The sequence below is a fragment of the Triticum aestivum genome, chromosome 7D (assembly GCF_018294505.1).
Source record: "Triticum aestivum cultivar Chinese Spring chromosome 7D, IWGSC CS RefSeq v2.1, whole genome shotgun sequence".
Classification (NCBI taxonomy): domain Eukaryota; kingdom Viridiplantae; phylum Streptophyta; class Magnoliopsida; order Poales; family Poaceae; genus Triticum; species Triticum aestivum.
The window spans coordinates 270,816,650-270,836,632 of NC_057814.1; positions in this window are offsets into that span (position 1 = coordinate 270,816,650).

The following is a 19,983-nucleotide window of genomic DNA, read 5'->3' on the forward strand; positions in this document are numbered from 1 at the left end:
AGGGATCATCTTATTTATGCTACCGTCGTTCTAAGCAAATAAGATGTAAACATGATAAACATCACATGCAAATCATAAAGTGACGTGATATGGCCAATATCATCTTGCGCCTTTTGATCTCCATCTTCGAGGCGCGGCATGATCACCTTCGTCACCGGCATGACACCATGATCTCCATCATCATGATCTCCATCATCGTGTCTTCATGAAGTTGTCTCGCTAACTATTACTTCTACTACTATGGCTAACGGTTAGCAATAAAGTAAAGTAATTACATGGCGTTTTCATTGACACGCAGGTCATACAATAAATTAAGACAACTCCTATGGCTCCTGCCGGTTGTCATACTCATCGACATGCAAGTCGTGATTCCTATTACAAGAACATGATCAATCTCATACATCACAAATATCATTCATCACATCCTTTTGGCCATATCACATCACATAGCATATGCTGCAAAAACAAGTTAGACGTCCTCTAATTGTTGTTGCAAGTTTTTACGTGGCTTGTATAGGTTTCTAGCAAGAACGTTTCTTACCTACGTAAAACCACAACGTGATATGCCAATTTCTATTTACCCTTCATAAGGACCCTTTTCATCGAATCCGTTCCGACTAAAGTGGGAGAGACAGACACCCGCTAGCCACCTTATGCAACTAGTGCATGTCAGTCGGTGGAACCTGTCTCACGTAAGCGTACGTGTAAGGTCGGTCCGGTCCGCGCCGAAACAAGATAAGACTAGTAGCGGCAAGAAGAATTGGCAACATCGACGCCCACAACTACTTTGTGTTCTACTCGTGCATAGAAACTACGCATAGACCTAGCTCATGATGCCACTGTTAGGGAACGTAGCAGAAATTCAAAATTTTCTACGCATCACCAAGATCAATCTATGGAGTAATCTAGCAACGAGGGGAAGGGGAGTGCATCTACATACCATTGTAGATCGCGATGCGGAAGCGTTGCAAGAACGCGGATGAAGGAGTCGTACTCGTAGCGATTCAGATCGCGGTTGATTCCGATCTAAGCACCGAAGAACGGTGCCTCCGCGTTCAACACACGTGCAGCCCGGTGACGTCTCCCACGCCTTGATCCAGCAAGGAGAGAGGGAGAGGTTGGGGAAGACTCCATCCAGCAGCAGCACGACGGCGTGGTGGTGATGGAGGAGCGTGGCAATCCCGCAGGGCTTCGCCAAGCACCGCGGGAGAGGAGGAGGAGGGAGAGGGGTAGGGCTGCGCCGAAAGAGAGACGTTCTCATGTGTATGGCAGCCCCAAAACCCCAATATATATAGGGGAGGGGGAGGGCTGCGCCCCCATCTAGGGTTCCCCCCCAAGGGGTGCGGCCAGCCCTAGATGGGGCTTGGGGGGCGGCCAAGGGGGGAGAGAAGGGGGGCGCCCCCACTAGATGGGCCTTAGGCCCATCTGTGCCTAGGGTTTCCCCCTTCCCCCCCTTTCCTGCGCCCTGGGCCTCTTGTGGGGGGGCGCACCAGCCCACCTGGGGCTGGTCCCCTCCCACACTTGGCCCACGCAGCCCTCTGGGGCCCGTGGCCCCACCCGGTGGACCCCCGGGACCCTCCCGGTGGTCCCGGTACATTACCGATAGCACCCGAAACTTTTCCGGTGACCAAAACAGGACTTCCCATATATAAATCTTTACCTCCGGACCATTCCGGAACTCCTCGTGACGTCCGGGATCTCATCCGGGACTCCGAACAACATTCGGTAACCACGTACATACTTTCCCTATAACCCTAGCGTCATCGAACCTTAAGTGTGTAGACCCTACGGGTTCGGGAACCATGCAGACATGACCGAGACGTTCTCCGGTCAATAACCAACAGCGGGATCTGGATACCCATGTTGGCTCCCACATGTTCCACGATGATCTCATCGGATGAACCACGATGTCGGGGATTCAATCAATCCCGTATTCAATTCCCTTTGTCTATCTGTATGTTACTTGCCCGAGATTCGATCGTCGGTATCCCGATACCTTGTTCAATCTCGTTACCGGCAAGTCTCTTTACTCGTTCCGTAACTCACATCATCCCGTGATCAACTCCTTGGTCACATTGTGCACATTATGATGATGTCCTATCGAGTGGGCCCAGAGATACCTCTCCGTTTACACGGAGTGACAAATCCCAGTCTCGATTCGTGCCAACCCAACAGACACTTTCGGAGATACCTGTAGTGCACCTTTATAGCCACCCAGTTACGTTGTGACGTTTGGTACACCCAAAGCATTCCTACGGTATCTGGGAGTTGCACAATCTCATGGTCTAAGGAAATGATACTTGACATTAGAAAAGCTCCGAGCAAACGAACTACACGATCTTGTGCTAGGCTTAGGATTGGGTCTTGTCCATCACATCATTCTCCTAATGATGTGATCCCGTTATCAACGACATCCAATGTCCATGGTCAGGAAACCGTAACCATCTATTGATCAACGAGCTAGTCAACTAGAGGCTTACTAGGGACATGGTGTTGTCTATGTATCCACACATGTATCTGAGTTTCCTATCAATACAATTCTAGCATGGATAATAAACGATTATCATGAACAAGGAAATATAATAATAACCTATTTATTATTGCCTCTAGGGCATATTTCCAACAGGTGCGCCCCCCACACCCTTTCCCACGTTACTTGGGGAGGTGGGGCACCTCCACCTGGCTTGGGAAGCAAGCCTCCACCTGCTTGGCTTGGGGGGCGAGTCTCCCTAGGATTTTCCCTAGGGAGATCCAATCTGCTTGGCCGCCGCCCCCTAGGGGAAACCCTAGGGCGCCTCCCCCTCTCCCCTTGCCCCTATATATAGTGGAGGGGTGGGAGGGCAGCCGCACCTCTTCCCTGGCGCAGCCCTCCCTCTTCATACACCTCCTCCTCCTCCGTAGTGCTTAGCGAAGCTCTGCCGGAGAACCACGAGCTCCATTGCCACCACGCCGTCGTGCTGCTGGAGTTCTCCCTCAACTTCTCCTCTCCCCTTGCTGGATCAAGAAGGAGGAGACGTCCCCGGGCTGTACGTGTGTTGAACGCGGAGGCGCCGTCCGTTCGGCGCTAGATCAGATCTTCCGCGATTTGAATCGCCGCGAGTACGACTCCATCAACCGTGTTCTTGTAACGCTTCCGCTTAGCGATCTTCAAGGGTATGAAGATGCACTCCCTCTCTCTCGTTGTTAGCATCTCCTAGATTGGTCTTGGTGACACGTAGGAAAATTTTGAATTATTGCTACATTCCCCAACAGTGGCATCATGAGCTAGGTCTATGCGTAGATTCTATGCACGAGTAGAACACAAAGTAGTTGTGGGCGATGATTTGTTCAATTTGCTTGTCGTTACTAGTCTTATCTTGATTCGGCGGCATTGTGGGATGAAGCGGCCCGGACCTACCTTACACGTACTCTTACGTGAGACAGGTTCCACCGACTGACATGCACTTGATGCATAAGGTGGCTAGCGGGTGTCTGTCTCTCCCACTTTAGTCGGATCGGATTCGATGAAGAGGGTCCTTATGAAGGGTAAATAGCAATTGACATATCACCGTTGTGGCTTTTGCGTAGGTAAGAAACGTTCTTGCTAGAAACCCATAGCAGCCACGTAAAACATGCAACAACAATTAGAGGACGTCTAACTTGTTTTTGCAGGGTATGCTATGTGATGTGATATGGCCAAAAGGATATGATGAATTATATATATGTGATGTATGAGATTGATCATGTTCTTGTAATAGGAATCACGACTTGCATGTTGATGAGTATGACAACCGGCAGGAGCCATAGGAGTTGTCTTAATTTATTGTATGACCTGCGTGTCAATGAAAACCGCCATGTAATTACTTTACTTTATTGCTAACCGTTAGCCATAGTAGTAGAAGTAATAGTTGGCGAGACAACTTCATGAAGACACGATGATGGAGATCATGGTGTCATGCCGGTGACGAAGGTGATCATGCCGCGCCTCGAAGATGGAGATCAAAAGGCACAAGATTATATTGGCCATATCATGTCACTTTATGATTTGCATGTGATGTTTGTCATGTTTACATCTTATTTTCTTAGAACGACGGTAGCATAAATAAGATGATCCCTCACTAAAATTTCAAGAGATGTGTTCCCCCTAACTGTGCACCGTTGCGAAGGTTCGTTGTTTCGAAGCACCACGTGATGATCGGGTGTGATAGATTCTAACGTTCGCATACAACGGGTGTAAGCCAGATTTACACATGCAAAACACTTAGGTTGACTTGACGAGCCTAGCATGTATAGACATGGCCTCGGAACACAAGAGACCGAAAGGTCGAACATGAGTCGTATAGTAGATACGATCAACATGGAGATGTTCACCGATGATGACTAGTCCGTCTCACGTGATGATCGGACACGGCCTAGTTGACTCGGATCATGTATCACTTAGATGACTAGAGGGATGTCTATCTGAGTGGGAGTTCATTAAATAATCAAATGAACTTAATTATCATGAACATAGTCAAAAGGTCTTTGCAAATTATGTCATAGCTTACGCTTTAGTTCTACTAAGATATGTTCCTAGAGAAAATTTAGTTGAAAGTTGATAGTAGCAATTATGCGGACTGGGTCCGTAAACTGAGGATTGTCGTCATTGCTGCACAGAAGGCTTATGTCCTTAATGCACCGCTCGGTGTGCTGAACCTCGAGCGTCGTCTGTAGATGTTGCGAAACATCTGACATACACGTTTTGATGACTACGTGATAGTTCAGTGCATAATGCTAACGGTTTAAAATTGTGGCACCAAAGACGTTTTGAAACGTCGCAGAACATATGAGATGTTCCAAAGACTGAAATTGGGATTTCAGACTAGTGCCCATGTCAAGAGGTATGAGACCTCTGACAAGTTTCTTAAGCCTGCAAACTAACGGAGAAAAGCTCAATCGTTGAGCATGTGCTCAGATTGTCTGAGTACTACAATCGCTTGAATCGAGTGGGAGTTAATCTTCCAGATGAGATAGTGATGGTTCTCCATAGTCACTGCCACCAAGCTATTAGAGCTTCGTGATGAACTATAACATATCAGGGATAGACATGATGATCCTTGAGCAACTCGCGATGTTTGACACCGCGAAAGTAGAAATCAAGTAGGAGCATCAATTGTTGATGGTTAGTAAAACCACTAGTTTCAAGAAGGGCAAGGGCAAGAAGGGATACTTCATGAAACGGCAAATCAGTTGCTGCTCCAGCGAATAAACCCAAGGTTGAACCCAAACCCGAGACTAAGTGCTTCTGTAATGAGGGGAACGGTCACTGAAGCAGAACTACCCTAGATACTTGGTAAGATGAGAAGGCAGGCAAGGTCGACAGAAGTATATTGGATATACATTATATTAATGTGTACTTTACTAGTACTCATAGTAGCACCAGGGTATTAGATACCAGTTCGGTTGCTAAGTGTTAGTAACTCGAAATAAAAGCTGCGGAATAAACGGAGGCTAGCTAAAGGTGAGATGACGATATGTGTTGGAAGTGTTTCCAAGGTTGATGTGATCAAGCGTCGCATGCTCCCTCTACCATCGAGGTTGGTGTTAAACCTAAATAATTGTTATTTGGTGTTTGCGTTGAGCATAGACATGATTGGATTATGTTTGTCGCAATACGGTAATTCATTTAAGGAGAATAATGGTTACTCTATTTATTTGAATAATACCTTCAATGGTCTTGCACCTAAAATGAATGGTTCATTGAATCTCGATCGTAGTGATACACATGTTCAAGCCAAAAGATATAAGATAGTAATGATAGTACCACATACTTGTGGCACTGCCATTTGAGTCATATTGGTATAAAACGCATGAAGAAGCTCCATGTTGATGGATCTTTGGACTCACTCGTTTTTTAAAAGATTGAGACATGCGAACCATGTCTATTGGTATATATGCATGAAGAAACTCCATACAGATGGATCGTTTGGACTCACTTGATTTTGAATCACTTGAGACATGCAAATCATACCACATGGGCAAGATGACTGAAAGGCCTCGTTTTCGGTGAGATGAAACAAGAGAGCAACTTGTTGGAAGTAATACATTTGATGTGTGCAATCCAATGAGTGCTGAGGCATGCAGTGGATATCGTTATGTTTTTACTTCATAGATGATTTGAGTAGATGCTGAGTATATTTACTTGATGAAACACAAGTCTGAATTATTGAAAGGTTCAAGTAATTTCAGAGTGAAGTTGAAGATCGTCGTGACAAGAGGATAAAATGTCTATGATATGATCATAGAGATGAATATCTGAGTTACGCGTTTGGCACACAATTAAGACATTGTGGAAATTGTTTCACAACTAATACCGCCTGGAACACCATAGTGTGATGGTGTGTCCGGACATCATAACTGCACCCTATTGGATATGGTGCATACCATGATGTCTCTTATCGAATTACCACTATCGTTTATGGGTTAGGCATTAGAGACAACCACATTCACTTTAAATAGGGCACCACGCAATTCCGTTGAGACGACACCGTATGAACTATGGTTTAGAGAAACCTAAGCTGTCGTTTCTTAAAAGTTTGGGGCTGCGATGCTTATGTGAAAAAGTTTCAGGCTGATAAGCTCGAACCCAAAGCGGATAAATGCATCTTCATAGAATACCCAAAACAGTTGGGTATACCTCCTATTTCAGATCTGGAAGCAAAAGTGATTGTTTCTAGAAACGGGTCCTTTCTCGAGGAAAAGTTTCTCTCGAAAGAATTGAGTGGGAGGATGGTGGAGACTTGATGAGGTTATTGAACCGTCACTTCAACTAGTGTGTAGTAGGGCACAGGAAGTTGTTCCTGTGGCACCTACACCAATTGAAGTGGAAGCTTATGAGAGTGATCATGAAACTTCGGATCAAGTCACTACCAAACCTCGTAGGTCGACCAGGATGCGTACTACTTCAGAGTGGTACGTAATCCTGTCTTGGAAGTCATGTTGCTAGACAACAATGAACCTACGAGCTATGGAGAAGCGATGGTGGGCCCGGATTCCGACGAATGGCTCGAGGCCATAAAATCCGAGAGAGGATCCATGTATAAAAACAAAGTGTAGACTTTGGAAGAACTACTTGATGGTCGTAAGGTTGTTGGGTGCAGATGGATTTTAAAAGGAAGACAGATAATGATGGTAAGTGTCACCATTAAGAAAGCTCGACTTGTCGTTAAGATGTTTTCCGGCAAGTTCAAGGAGTTGACTGCGATGAGACCTTCTCACTCATAGCGATGCTAAGAGTCTGTTGGAATTATATTAGCAGTTACTGCATTATTTATGAAATCTTGCAGATAGGATGTCAAAACATTGTTTCCTCGACGATTTTCTTGAGGAAAGGTTGTATGTGATACAACCAGAAGGTTTTGTCAATCCTGAAAGATGCTAACAAGTATGCAAAGCTCCAGCAATCCTTCTAAGGATTGGAGTAAGAATCTCGGAGTTGGAATGTACGCTTTGATGAGATGATCAAAGATTTTGGGTTTTTACAAAGTTTATGAGAAACTTGTATTTCCAAAGAAGTGAGTGGGAGCACTATAGAATTTCTGATGAGTATATGTTGTTGACATATTGTTGATCAGAAATGATGTAGAATTTCTGGAAAGCATATAGGGTTATTTGAAAAGTGTTTTTCAATGGAAAACCTGGATTAAGCTACTTGAACATTGAGCATCAAGATCTATAAGGATAGATCAAAGACGCTTAATAGTACTTTAAAATGAATACATACCGTGACAAGATTTTGAAGGAGTTCAAAATAGATCAGCAAAGAAGGAGTTCTTGGCTGTGTTACAAGGTGTGAGTATTGAGTAAGACTCAAGACCTGACCACGGCAGAAGAGAGAGAAAGGATGAAGGTCGTCCCCTATGCTTTAGACGTAGGCTCTACAGTATGCTATGCTGTGTACCGCACCTGAAGTGTGCCTTGCCATGAGTTAGTCAAGGGGTACAATAGTGATCCAGGAATGGATCACATGACAGCGGTCGAACTTATCCTTAGTAACTAGTGGACTAAGGAATTTTCTCGATTATGGAGGTGGTAAAAGAGTTCGTCGTAAAGGGTTACGTCGATGCAAACTTTGACACTAATCTGGATGACTCTGAGTAGTAAACCGGATTCGTATAGTAGAGCAGTTATTTGGAATAGCTCCAAGTAGCGCGTGGTAGCTGCATCTACAAGATGACATAGAGATTTGTAAAGCACACACGGATCTGAAAGGTTCAGACCCGTTGACTAGTAACCTCTCTCATAAGCGAGATATGAACAAACCCCATGGGTGTTGGATTCATTACAATCACATAGTAATGTGAACTAGATTATTGACTCCAGTGCAAGTGGGAGAATGTTGGAAATATGCCCTAGAGGCAATAATAAAATGGTTATTATAGTATTTCCTTGTTCATGATAATTGTCTATTGTTCATGCTATAATTGTATTAACTAGAAACCGTAATGCATGTGTGAATACATAGACCACAACATGTCCCTAGTAAGCCTCTAGTTGACTAGCTCATTGATCAATGGATGGTTATGGTTTCCTGACCATGGACATTGGATGTCATTGATAACGGGATCACATGTGATGGACAAGACCCAATCCTAAGCATAGCACAAGATCGTGTAGTTCGTTTGCTAAGAGCTTTTCTAATGTCAAGTATCGTTTCCTTAGACCATGAGATTGTGCAACCCCGGATACCGTACGAATGCTTTGGGTGTACTAAACGTCACAACGTAACTGGGTGGCTATAAAGGTGCACTACAGGTATCTCCGAAAGTGTCTGTTGGGTTGGCACGAATCGAGACTGGGATTTGTCACTCCATATGACGGAGAGGTATCTCTGGGCCCACTCGGTAATGCATCATCATAATGAGCTCAATGTGACTAAGGAGTTAGTCATGGGATCATGCGTTACGAAACGAGTAAAGAGACTTGCCGGTAACGAGATTGAACGAGGTATTGGGATACCGACGATCGAATCTCGGGCAAGTAACATACCGATAGACAAAGGGAATTGTATACGTGTTTGATTAAATCCCCAACATCATGGTTCATCCGATGAGATCATCGTGGAACATGTGGGAGCCGATATGGGTATCCAGATCCCGCTATTGGTTATTGGCCAGAGAGGTGTCTCGGTCATGTCTGCATTGTTCCCGAACCCGTAGGGTCTACACACTTAAGGTTCGGTGACGCTAGAGTTGTTATGGGAAATAGTATGTGGTTACCAAAGGATGTTCAGAGTCCCGGATGAGATACCGGACGTGACGAGGAGTTCCGGAATGGTCCGGCGGTGAAGATCGATATATTGGACGAAGGGTATTGGAGTCCGAAAGTGTTCCGGGGGTACCAGGCTATGGCCAGCATGACCGAAAGGTGTTTCGGGAGCCCCGGCAAGTGTTGGAGGGCCTCATGGGCCAAAGGGGAAGGGGCAAACCAGCCCACTAAGGGGTGGTGCGCCCCCCACACCCTTTCCCACGTTACTTGGGGAGGTGGGGCGCCTCCACCTGGCTTGGGAGGCAAGCCTCCACCTGCTTGGCTTGGGGGGCAAGTCTCCCTAGGATTTTCCCTAGGGAGATCCAATCTGCTTGGCCGCCGCCCCCTAGGGGAAACCCTAGGGCGCCTCCCCCTCTCCCCTTGCCCCTATATATAGTGGAGGGGTGGGAGGGCAGCCGCACCTCTTCCCTGGCGCAGCCCTCCCTCTTCATACACCTCCTCCTCCTCCTCCGTAGTGCATAGCGAAGCTCTGCCGGAGAACCACGAGCTCCATTGCCACCACGCCGTCGTGCTGCTGGAGTTCTCCCTCAACTTCTCCTCTCCCCTTGCTGGATCAAGAAGGAGGAGACGTCCCCGGGCTGTACGTGTGTTGAACGCGGAGGCGCCGTCCGTTCGGCGCTAGATCGGATCTTCCGCGATTTGAATCGCCGCGAGTACGACTCAATCAACCGTGTTCTTGTAACGCTTCCGCTTAGCAATCTTCAAGGGTATGAAGATGCACTCCCTCTCTCTCGTTGCTAGCATCTCCTAGATTGGTCTTGGTGACACGCAGGAAAATTTTGAATTATTGCTACGTTCCCCAACACGTATCCCCAAACTTTCAGAAACGACAGCTTAGGTTTCTTCCCAAACCATAATTCATACGGTGTCGTCTCAACGGATTTTGACGGAGCCCTATTTAAAGTGAATGCGGCAGTCTCTATAGCATAACCCCAAAATGATAGTGGTAGGTCGGTAAGAGACATCATGGATCGCACCATATCCAATAGAGTGCGATTTCGACGTTCGGACACACCATTACGCTGAGGTGTTCCAGGCGGCGTGAGTTGTGAAACAATTCTAAATTTCCTTAAGTGCGTGCCAAATTCATGACTCAAATATTCTCCCCCACGATCTGATCGTAAGAACTTGATTTTCCTGTCACGTTGATTCTCAACCTCACTCTGAAATTCCTTGAACTTTTCAAAGATCTCAGACTTGTGTTTCATTAACTAGACATACTCATATCTACTTAAGTCATCCGTGAGGGTGAGAACATAGTGCTAACCACGGCGAGCCTCAACGCTCATTGGACCGCACACATCAGTATGTATGATTTCCAATAAGCTGGTTGCTCGCTCCATTGTTCCGAAGAACGGAGTCTTGGTCATTTTGCCCATGAGGCATGGTTCGCATGTGTCAAATGATTCATAATCAAGAGACTCCAAGAGTCCATCTGCATGGAGTTTCTTCATGCGTTTGACACCAATGTGACCAAGGCGGCAGTGCCACAAGTATGTGGGACTATCATTATCAACTTACATCTTTTGGCATTCACACTATGAATATGTGTAACATCATGTTCGAGATTAAATAAGAATAAACCATTGACCAGCGGGGCATGACCATAAAACATGTCTCTCATATAAATAGAACAACCATTATTCTCAGATTTAAATGAGTAGCCATCTCGCATTAAACGAGATCCAGATACAATGTTCATGCTCAAAGCTGGTACTAAATAACAATTATTGAGGTTTAAAACTAATCCCGTAGGTAAATGTAGAGGTAGCGTGCCGACGGCGATCACATCGACCTTGGAACCATTCCCGACGCGCATCGTCACCTCGTCCTTCGCCAGTCTCCGCTTATTCCGCAGCTCCTGCTTTGAGTTACAAATATGAGCAACCGCACCGGTATCAAATACCCAGGAGCTACTACGAGCACTGGTTAGGTACACATCAATAACATGTATATCAAATATACCTTTGGTATTGCCGGCCTTCTTATCCACTAAGTACTTGGGGCAGTTCCACTTCCAGTGACCGTTTCCCTTGCAATAAAAGCACTCAGTCTCAGGCTTGGGTCCATGCTTTGGCTTCTTCCCGGCAACTGGCTTACCGGGCGCGGCAACTCCCTTGCCGTCCTTCTTGAAGTTCTTCTTACCCTTACCTTTCTTGAACTTAGTGGTTTTATTCACCATCAACACTTGATGTTCCTTTTTGATCTCCACCTCCGCTGATTTCAGCATTGAATATACCTCAGGAATGGTCTTTTCCATCCCCTGCATATTGAAGTTCATCACAAAGCTCTTGTAGCTAGGTGGGAGCGACTGAAGGATTCTATCAACGACCGCATCATCCGGGAGATTAACTCCTAGCTGAGATAAGCGGTTGTGCAACCCAGACATTTTGAGTATGTGCTCGCTGACAGAACTATTCTCCTCCATCTTACAACTGTAGAACTTGTCGGAGACTTCATATCTCTCGACCCGGGCATGAGCTTGGAAAACCATTTTCAGCTCTTGGAACATCTCATATGCTCCGTGCTGCTCAAAACGCTTTTGGAGCCCCAGTTCTAAGCTGTAAAGCATGCCGCACTGAACCAGGGAGTAATCATCACTATGCGACTGCCAGGCGTTCATAACGTCTTGAGTTGCTGGGAAAACAGGTGCTTCACCTAGCGGTGCATCAAGGACATATGCTTTCTTGGCAGCTATGAGGATAATCCTCAGGTTACGGACCCAGTCCGTGTAGTTACTACCATCGTCTTTCAGCTTGGTTTTCTCTAGGAACGCGTTGAAGTTGAGGGCAACATTAGCGTGGGCCATTTGATCTACAAGACATATTGCAAAGTTTTAGACTATGTTCATGATAATTAAGTTCATCTAATCAAATTATTTAATGAACTCCCACTCAGATAGACATTCCTTTAGTCATCTAAGTGATACATGATCCGAGTCAACTAGGCCGTGTCCGATCATCACGTGAGACGGACTAGTCATCATCGGTGAACATGTTCATGTTGATCGTATCTTCTATATGACTGATGTTCGACCTTTCGGTCTTCCGTGTTCCGAGGCCATGTCTGTACATGCTAGGCTCGTCAAGTCAACCTAAGTGTATTGCGTGTGTAAATCTGGCTTACACCCGTTGTATGCGAACGTTAGAACCTATCACACCCGATCATCACGTGGTGCTTCGGAACAACGGACCTTAGCAACAGTGCACAGTTAGGGGGAACACAATTCTTGATATTTTAATGAGGGATCATCTTATTTATGCTACCGTCGTTCTAAGCAAATAAGATGTAAAAACATGATAAACATCACATGCAATCAAATAGTGACATGATATGGCCAATATAAGTTTGCTCCTTTTGATCTCCATCTTCGGGGCGCCATGATCATCATCGTCACCGGCATGACACCATGATCTCCATCATCATGATCTCCATCATCGTGTCTTCATGAAGTTGTCTCGTCAACTATTACTTCTACTACTATGGCTAACGGTTTAGCAATAAAGTAAAGTAATTACATGACGTTTATGTTGACACATAGGTCATAAATAAATTAAGACAACTCCTGTGGCTCCTGCCGGTTGTCATACTCATCGACATGCAAGTCGTGATTCCTATTACAAGAGCATGATCAATCTCATACATCACATATATCATTCATCACATCCTTTTGGCCATATCACATCACACGGCATATGCTGCAAAAACAAGTTAGACGTCCTCTAATTGTTGTTGCAAATTTTTACGTGGCTGCTATAGGTTTCTTAGCAAGAACGTTCTTACCTACACCAAAACCACAACGTGATATGCCAATTTCTATTTACCGTTCATAAGGACCCTTTTCATCGAATCCGATCCGACTAAAGTGGGAGAGACAGACACCCGCTAGCCACCTTATGCAACTAGTGCATGTCACTCGGTGGAACCTGTCTCACGTAAGTGTACGTGTAAGGTCGGTCCGGGCCGCTTCATCCCACGATGCCGCCGAATCAAGATAAGACTAGTAACGGCAAGTAAATTGACAAAATCGACACCCACAACAACTTGTGTTCTACTCGTGCATAGAAACTACGCATAGACCTAGCTCTGATACCACTGTTGGGGATCGTTGCAGAAATTAAAAAAATTCTACGTATCACCAAGATCAATCTATGGAGCTTACTAGCAACGAGAGGGGAGTGCATCTTCATACCTGTGAAGATTGCGATGCGGAAGTGTTGCAAGAACGCGGTCGGTGGAGTCGTACATGAAGCGATTCAGATCGCAGTCGAATCCGATCTAAGCATCGAACAACGGTGCCTCCGCATTCAACACACGTGCAGCCCAGTGACGTCTCCCGCGCCTTGATCCAGCAAGGAGAGAGGGAGAGGTTGGGGAAGACTCCGTCCAGCAGCAGCACGACGGCGTGGTTGTGGTGGAGGAGCATGGCACTCTAGCAGGGCTTCGCCAAGCACTACGAGAGACGAGGAGGGAGAGGGGTAGGGCTGCGCCAAGAGAGAGGGAGACTTGTGTCTCTGGCAGCCCCAAAACCCCCACTATATATAGGGGAAGGGGAGGGGGGCCGGCCCCCTAGATCCATCTAGAGGGGGGCGGCGGCCCCCGGGGCGACGACACCTTGGGGAGGCAACAGCCCCCTTAGGGTTTCCAACTAGGGAGGCGCCCGCCCCCCGGGGGGGCAGCGGCCCCCTAGGGCCTTGGGCCCTTGGGGGCGCACCAGCCCACTAAGGGGCTGGTTCCCACCCAACTACAGCCCATTAGGTCCTTCGGGGCAGCTGGACCCTCCCGGTGGACCCCCGGAACCCCTACGGTGGTCCCGGTATAATACCGATAAACCCCGAAACCTTTCCGGTGACTGAAACTGGACTTCCCATATATAAATCTTCACCTCCGGACCATTCCGAAACTCCTCGTGACGTCCGGGATCTCAACCGGGACTCCGAACAACATTCGGTAACCACGTACATCTATTCCCTATAACCCTAGCGTCATCGAACCTTAAGTGTGTAGACCCTACGGGTTCGGGAACTATGCAGACATGACCGAGACATCTCTCCGGCCAATAACCAACAGCGGAATCTGGATACCCATGTTGGCTCCCACATGTTCCACGATGATCTCATCGGATGAACCACGATGTCAAGGATTCAATCAATCCCGTATACGATTCCCTTTGTCTACCGATATAGCACTTGCCCGAGATTCGATCGTCGGTATACCGATACCTTGTTCAATCTCGTTACGGCAAGTCTCTTTACTCGTTCTGTAACACATCATCCCGCGACCAACCCCCTTAATCACATTGAGCTCATTACGATGATGTCTTACCGAGTGGGCCCAGAGATACTTCTCCGTCATACGGAGTGACAAATCCCAGTCTCGATTCGTGCCAACCCAATAGATACTTTCGGGGATACCCGTAGTGTACCTTTATAGCCACCCAGTTACGTTGTGACGTTTGGCACACCCAAAGTACCCTTACGGTATCCGGGAGTTGCACAATCTCATGGTTTAAGGAAAAGATACTTGACATTAGAAAAGCTTTAGCAGACGAACTACACGATCTTGTGCTATGCTTAGGATTGGGTCTTGTCCATCACATCATTATCCTAATGATGTGATCCCGTTATCAATGACATCCTATGTCCATGGTTAGGAAACCGTAACCATCTATTGATCAACGAGCTAGTCAACTAGAGGCTCACTAGGGACATGTTGTGGTCTATGTATTCACACATATTACGATTTCCGGATAACACAGTTATAGCATGAACAATAGACAATTATCATGAACAAGGAAATATAATAATAACCATTTTATTATTGCCTCTAGGGCATATTTCCAACGGCAATCATGTGAAGATAGAGTGTAAGAACATGTGAATGCATAAGCATGATAGAGCAAGCAATGAGTTACATGTATCTTGGCTATATGCATCAGAGCAAATGATGTGAATAAAAGGAAGTGTACCTCCATATTCATGAATCCTTCTTGCAAACAATATATACATCAACAAGAGATCATCATGCACGTGAGTGTGATGCATATACTTACCTTGTGGTCTTGAGCTGACTTTGGAAGAGGTGGACTTGAGAAAACAGGGTTAGATAACACAAGAGCACTCTAATTAAAACAATCTCAGGAAACCACAAGAGTACCAAGACTGGGATGACATGTCATGGGTGAGTACTCAGTACTTCATTTGGATATAGACATGTCCCCAAAGATTAAAAGATGTGCAATGAATTCCAAAGATTTTCTTCCCCTAAACATGGACTCTTTCTCCCCCTGAATCTGATATTGGATAATGGGAGAAGGTAGGGTGAGAGAAAATCAGAGCAAGAAATCAGAGCAGGAAATGGTACAATCAACCAAAATTCAGAGCAACAAGAATGTTTGCAATAGCTAAGATTAAACATATATTGACATGTCTTTCCCCTTTTAAAGACATGTGACTTCTCTCCTCTTTTGTGAACAAGCATCTGTGAGAGAGCTTAGATGAGCTCATATGATAAGCTTTGATGGTTTCTCTCTCCCCCTTTGACATCAATTTCTAAGAAGGGCACTTTTGGAGCATGAGTCAAGTAGGTGTGGTCCTTGAGAGTCACAACAAAGCAGTAGGTAGTCTGAGATGCTGATAGAGGATAGAATCATTGAGTGGAGCTGAATAAAATAGGCAATAAGAAATGGCAAAATATTTTCTCAGAGTTGAAATCGGTGACGCCGATTGTTTTCCTTCGGTGACGCCGAAAAGACAGAGTCACGGAAAGTCCGGATCGGTGAGACCGAGTCAGTCCATGTCGGTTGGACCGATGAACTGTTCACAAGGAGACCTTGTGTTTCGGTCAAGCCGATAGGTTTGGATCGGAGGGACCAAGTTCTACACAGAGTGAAGATTTTGTCATCTCAGCTCACTTGGCAAATGAAATCTCACAAGGATTTGCAAGGAATTAACTGAAAATTTTCAATGAATTAACAACAAAATTAAAGCAGAAAAGAGATCTAGATGAAGTTTATTTTTTGATAAAGGGAAACACAATAGCAAGAAACATATGCAAGTTCACGAAGAAACACTAGAGAACTTCATCTGGAAGGGGTTGGCAACAATGTCACCTATGTTAGAGTATATTGACTGAGGAGTCAAGTGATAACACTTGATCGTAGGTCATACTCATTGTTTAAGCTCAAAATGGGGTTACCATTTTTCGTTTAAGCATTTTGATGTGTTCACATCTTGTTGAGTTGCTTTGACTAATGACTTGGGTCAAAGCTTCTCTAAGATGGAGTGGCATACCATGGGTTGTGATATTGATCTTGATCATGTAGTTGAGCTTGCGTTGGATGCTCAAGGTTGATGTAGTTCACCAAGAGTTGGGAGCACCACTTGGGGTTTGAGTTCATCTTCCTACATGGGTTAGACTTGCAAGGAAGAGCACTTGCATATCCAAAATGACAATCATTAAACTTGATACCAAATGAAATTTGATATATTGAAATTGTCAAAGGATATGTTGAGTGGGTTTATGCTTCCTTGCATTCAACAACCATATAGTAGGAACTTGGTGAAGTAGAGATTGATCAAAATGTGAGTGACTTGCAATCTCTTAGATTTGTGCTCATCCAAGTACCTACAAGGGGTTAGATAACATGCAAGGTACAAGTATAGATCCAAGACATAGTATTATCATCATAAGAGAAATATCAAGGATTAGTCATAAAAGTCTCATGCCTTGCATGTATCCAAATGGAGTTTCTACTCCAAGTTTGAGGCATCAATAATGTTCAATTCACCTCTCAAACGGCAAAGTACTTTCTCATCAAGCGGTTTGGTGAATATATCCGCCAATTGCTTATCGGTATAGACATGCTTAAGATTGATGTCTCCTTTAGCAACATGATCTCGAATGAAATGATGATGAACTTCGATATGCTTAGTTAGAGAATGTTGCACGAGATTGTCTGCAATCTTAATAGCACTTTCATTGTCACAAAGCAATGGAACATGTTTCACATGTATCCCATAATCCTTGAGGGTTTAGGTCATCGAAAGTAATTGAGCACAACATGATCGGCGGCAATGTATTCCACTTCGGTAGTGGGTAAGGATACCAAGTTTTGTTTCTTGGAGGACCAAGACACAAGGGATCTACCAAGAAATTGACAAGTACCCGAAGTGGTCTTTCTATCAACCTTGTCACCGGCATAGTCCGAATCGGAGTAGCCAACAAGATCAAAAGAAGACCTCTTAGGATACCAAATGCCAAAGTTTGGTGTATGAATTAAGTATCTCACTGTCGGTTTCACAGCCTTAAGATGACACTCTTTGGGGGCTGCTTGATATCGTGCACACATGCACACACTTAGCATAATATCGGGATGGGAGGCACATAGATATAACAATGAACCAATCGTAGAGCGGTAAACCTTTTGGTCAACCGGTTTGCCATCCTTAGTCAAGTCAAGATGTCCACTAGTAGGCATGGGGGTTTTCATACCTTTGCTTTCTTGCATGTTGAACTTCTTGAAAAGGTCCTTGGTATACTTTGTTTGAGAAACAAAGGTACCTTCCTTAGTTTGCTTGATTTGCAAACCAAGGAAAAATTTGAGTTCACTCATCATAGACATCTCAAACTTCTCCGACATTAGCCTTCCAAACTTTTCACTAAAATGGGGATTAGTAGAACCAAATATGATATCATCCACATAAATTTGGCACACAAATAATTCACCATTAACCCTTTTAGTAAAAAGTGTAGAATCAATCTTCCCAATTTCAAAGCCTTTTTCAACAAGGAACTTGGTCAAGCATTTATACCATGCTCTATGATCTTGTTTAAGACCATAAAGAGCTTTGTGAAGTTTGTAAACATGATTAGGTTTCTTAGGATTGACAAAGCCGGGAGGTTGTTTAACATAGACTTCTCCTCGATTTCTCCATTTAGGAAAGCACTTTTAATGTCCATTTGGTATAAAGTGATATCATGGTGATTGGCATAAGCAAGTAAGATGTGTATGGACTCAAGTCTAGCAACGGGGGCATATGTCTCACCATAGTCCATACCTTTGACTTGAGTGTAGCCTTGGGCGATGAGACGGGCCTTGTTGCGTACAACTTGTCCATCCTCATCTTGCTTATTCCGAAACACCCATTTTGTTCCAATGACATTGTGGTTGTCGTTCGGCTTTTCAACCAATGTCCACACTTGATTCCTCTCAAAGTTGTGTAGCTCTTCATGCATAGCGTTCACCCAATCCGGATCCTCAAGAGCTTCCTCAACCTTCATAGGTTCAATACTAGAAATGAATTAGTAATGCTCACAAAAGTTAGCTAAACGAGTTTTAGAGCGAGTAATTCTCCCGGTTTGAATATCATCAAAGATTTGTTTGACGGGATGGTCTCTTGTGACTCTTACTCTAACTCATGAGAGCTTTTGTTTGGGTTGGGGTGGAACATCCTCTTCATTGTCTTCTTCTTCTTCTTGTCCTTCATCATTGTTGTTAGCGTTGTCGTTCTCTTGTGGAGGTGGAGAGGGAGGTCGATGTGGTTCTTCTTGTTGTACTTCCTCACTTCCTCCGTATTGGCGTGTTCCACTTGTGGATGCCTCCAAATCAACTTGTGGTTCCCTTGGTGTGAAGTTGATGCTTCCAATTGAATGGACGAGGTACTCTCCTTCACCTCCTTTGGGCGAATCTTGCCAATGGACAAATCTTGAATTACTTCCAAAGGATCTTTGTCTCCTACATCAATTGGCAATTGCTCTACTTGCGAGCCGTTAGATTCATCAAACTTCACATCTACCGTCTCTTCAACCTTTCGGGTGAAATTGTTGTAGACACGGTAAGTGTGAGAGTTGGAGCCATGACCGAGTAGGAAACCTTCATGAGATTTAGGGGCAAACTTCGAGCGACGGTGCTTATCAAGAATGTAACATTTTGAGCCAAATACTCGAAAGTATCCGACTTGGGGTTTGTTACCGATGAGAAGCTTGTATGTCGTCTTGCCGAGAAGCTTGGGAAGATATAGTCGATTCATAGCATGACAAGCTGTCTCAACCGCTTCCGCCCAAAACTGTCTTGGCGTCTTGTACTCATCAAGCATCGTTCTCGCCATCTCAATAAGTGTCCGGTTCTTCCTCTCAACAACTCCATTTTGTTGAGGCATGTACGTAGCCGAGAGCTCATGTGAAATCCCTTCTTCATCAAGAAAGGTATCCACATTGGCGTTCTTGAACTCCGTTCCGTTGTCACTTTGTACCTTCTTGGTCTTCACTTCAAATTGGTTTTGGGCCTTCCTAGCGAAGTTCTTGAATTTCTTTTGGACCTGTGACTTATCATCAAGAAAGAACACCCACGTAAATCTTGAAAAGTCGTCAACAATGACCAAACCGAATGAGTTACCACCGAGACTCTTGTAGGCATTGGGACCAAAAAGATCCATATGAAGTAGCTCAAGCGGTCTTCCCGTGGTCATGATATTCTTCACGGGACTTCCTCCAACTTGTTTTCCTGCTTGACAAGCACTGCAAAGTCTATCCTTGTCAAATATAACATCTTTAACACCAAGGATATTATCACCTTTAATAAGCTTATCAAGATTTCTCATACCCATGTGACCTAGTCTTCTATGCCATAACCAACCTTTAGAAGATTTAGCAATTAATAAAGTACGAGGTTGAGCTCTCTTAGTGAAATCAACAATG